This window comes from Oratosquilla oratoria, chromosome 26 (genome assembly GCF_046742065.1).
Source record: "Oratosquilla oratoria isolate Oo_2021 chromosome 26, ASM4674206v1, whole genome shotgun sequence".
Lineage (NCBI taxonomy): Eukaryota > Metazoa > Arthropoda > Malacostraca > Stomatopoda > Squillidae > Oratosquilla > Oratosquilla oratoria.
The window spans coordinates 44,385,544-44,389,213 of NC_134802.1; the positions used below are offsets into that span (position 1 = coordinate 44,385,544).

Consider the following 3,670-nt stretch of genomic DNA (forward strand, 5'->3'; position numbering starts at 1 on the left):
TGTTACGAGCGATGCTATATATGTATATATATATTATATTATATAATATAGAATAACTACGAGAACTAACACATGATTAAATAAATACGTAGAAATAATAACAATAATAATCAAGCAAATCAGATTCTCCAAATGAGAAAAATTAATAGTGCGGGCGTAAACACAGTGTACCTAAAACACGGTAATCCACTTAGAAAAAAACATATTTCTAGAAACTGTAGAGATTGATCGGGAGTCCATCTGTGAGCATGCCAAGGGGTAGAGGGTGATTCACAGTTCTGGAGAAGAGCAAGTGCGGCTATGGTCTTTTAATGCATATGATTACGTTGCCTGATAGAAACAGACGTGCTGGCATGCATACGAAGACATATATAGGTCATAGCATTACCCATAGATCGGACCTACGAGCTCTCTTCCAGGAGGGAAATAGCTGTCGATCACGAGTCCAACACGTGATCCAAAGACCAAGTGAATAGGTATATAGACGACTGAATCTTGTTCAGCTGTTCTGTACTCTCTCTACTTTAACTTTGAGGTTCTCTTTACTAATATTGCTCAAGAAATTATTCGTAACACCGAAGATTAAATCTCATACTAGTTTCTTACCATCTAATATTTTCTTTAAAGTACGACTTTTTTATCGTTATGATTTTTTTTTTCTTCAAGTTCGTATCAACCTTTGTTGACGTCAAAATGTCAAGCCTATAGGTCAGAGGATCTTGTGTTTATTTTATCTATTTGTGTTTTTATTTTTTTCTTCGATGTTTTACGATGTTCTAAATCTTAACTTCAAACCTCTCCTCATTTGCAGCTTCCTCTGCCCCCCACATACACAGATGGCGTAATCGGTAGCGTGCTGGTCTCGCATTCGCTTAGTTGTGGGTTCGAATCCCGCAGTACTCTCAGATTTCCAGTAGTGACGGTTATCTGCCCCAACAGTCCTTAAAGCGGATAATAGGGCAAGGGTGACGGCTTCGGCCGCAGCCATTCAGCGCCTCCTGGTGTCGGCTCCTCACCTTGTTCTATACAGACTCTGGTCACTCATCATTCGTTAGCGATCGTAGATTTAATCTAAAAATAATAATAATAATAATAAATAAATAAATAAAATAAAAGAATATTGGTCACTTCTGTCTTCTATTATCCCTCCTTCTTCCACTATATTCATTTATTAACTTATTTTATTGTTATCATCATTTCCGCACTTGACCTCGTTATGGACCAATAGGTCTCCTGTCGGCATGATTTTCCTTTGTAATCTCTCTTTTGCCACCTCTTCGGTGCGATATTGTCCTAAAGGATAGAAGCGCTGGTTCTTGCTAGCGAAATGCAAATGTCAGCTTCTTGTGGCAGAAAAAACGTACACTAGGGAGATATTTATTTTACTTATCTATTATGCTTATTACTATATATATATATATATATATATATATATATATATATATATATATATATATATATATATAATTTCGTGTATGTGTAACTCGAGCATACAAATATATAAGAAAAGCTGCGTTCAACTTATCTCTTGATAGCGCAATCGGTTTTGTCACTGACACTTATTACGTGCTAGCGGAGGTTCGAGTCCTTAGCTGGATCCCGTATCAATTTCTGAATGTATGCCTCCTCGAGTTCATCGATGTTGATGACCCATTCAGTGTTATACAAGTACACTCCCCACCCCCATATATATATATGTAGTTTGATACTGAAATTGGCACTTTCTTAACTTTCAGGTTGTTTTTAACGTTTTAAATAAATGGTTATGAATATGAATTTCATTTTCCGTGCAGTCTTTCTGAGCGCCCCACAAGATTCATTTAGATACTCTGGTGGTGACTGCGGAAATTTTAGGTGACACCCCTACGGACCACAACCACGCAAGTCTTGTGATTACAGAATTACCTTCCCTCTCAAAAACGAAGAATTATTTCTTCTACCTTTCTGCTGTCCTCCTTCTCCATCTCTGTCCACCCCTTTTGCACGATTTTTCTCCCGGGGATAGAATCGCTAGTTCTCGTTCAATTCTTAATGACAATAATCACAATAATATATATCAACGATAATATAATGAAACTTTTAATGAGTGTTGTTACCATTGCGTTCTGGGCGCCTACTGCTTGTCCGCTGGTCATTAAGAACTCACACATACACAATTGTGACATGAGCAACAGATGGACTATCTGTTGACAAAAGAAAACGAAAAAAAATATTTGACCAAACAAGCAAGACAATCTCGTATTGTTAAAACAAGTACTGACGAAGCACAGATCATATTCTTTACAAAAAACACAGACTTCTTAAAATATTCAAGATGACAGCTGACTGCAAAATATGTATTGTAACGATGGAATGTGCAAATGTTTTGTGTGGGGGTTGTCAATTTACCAGCAGCCAGTTGAGCCAGACGTCTTTAAGATTTATAAAAAAAATTCTCAACCGGTAAACTAGGTCATTTCATGCTGCATAATGTAACATTCCACTGCCATGTTTACTTGAAAGAAACAAATATTACTATGGCAAAATAATGTTTAAATAAGTAATCCATAAATATCCTATGTTCAACTGTTTTACATTTAAAATTATTGTTAGTCATCAATTACATTTCATTACGGCTGTATAGTGTCATATACATTTTCATAATACATGACGTCAGAGCTGGAGATCCATACCATCATAATTGCGATCTAACAACACTATTTTGATGGCTAGCACCGACAAGCACGTCCCACCTCCCTGACATTTGCCATTTGAATCATTACTCACCTCATTGTTTATCGCGTGGATTGAATAAACACGGAATCTTCTTTCCTCGGTCCTACAATCTTCTTCTCTCTTTCTGGAACAACGACATTGTTCTTTGTCTCTGACAATGTCTTGTTTCAAGGCAAAGAAACTCAGACTTTTCCATCGAAGATACCGCTCCTGTCCTCTCTTCGTACTTGGCAGAGCTGCATCTGCTGCTGCTGCTGCGCGTTTGTTCTGTCGATATACCCATGATGCTTTGCTACTGTAGGGGGAGGAGCGTGTTCGAACGGGTCGATGCTCAGATTTGCGTGACTTGTACACTTGCCTGAGCCGTATTTGTTATCATGTGTTCTTCACTCTCTTCGGTTATTATTCATTCAATTATATTTTGCTAAAGGGTACTTAGCTCAAAACAGAGAAAACAACTGTTATCCGTTGTTCCACAAAACGAGCAATGATGCCAAATCAAGTCGGCCGAACAGAACGAAGCAAACCTTATTTTTTCAACCCATAACAATGTTGACAATGGTACTCGCGCACCTTATAAGTATCTATAGTCTTGGCCTGACTACACAAAAAACAACTATAAGTACGAATATTCCGTCTGAGGCAACAAGACAAGGACAATATACGCAACATACGACTTTCCCGGTAATATTCGAAGACTGGCTTTTGAAAACATAACACAACTCTCAGTTGTGTCTCGCAGTGTTCCAGTTCATTGAGAAGTAATCTTTAGTATAGCTGTACTATGAGAAAATACAGGAAAGATAATATCCAGAGTTACACTGATTGGAAACCCACAGCATTTCAATAGCTGACAGTGGTTTTCCCGCCTCCCCATAGATTTCTCTGGAAAGATGTTTTGGAGTGGTGATTATTGTACTAGTGCAGCTCCAATTCTCAGTCACCTGGCTAAGGC

General features: G+C 37.9%; 1 protein-coding gene across 2 annotated transcripts in view; it reads right to left on the bottom strand.

The window, feature by feature from the left end:
• Window positions 1-2,935, bottom strand: part of LOC143039501 (uncharacterized) — a 15,638-nt gene extending 12,703 nt beyond the window's left edge. Inside the window, exon 1 of one of the 2 annotated variants that reach the window (XM_076209626.1) lies at window positions 2,767-2,935. The gene's annotated coding sequence lies outside the window, so the exon portion shown is untranslated. Of the gene's footprint in view, window positions 1-2,096; window positions 2,185-2,766 lie in introns of those variants that run through there. The other variant, XM_076209628.1, reaches the window with a different exon arrangement.
• Window positions 2,936-3,670: the final 735 nt, after the last annotated feature.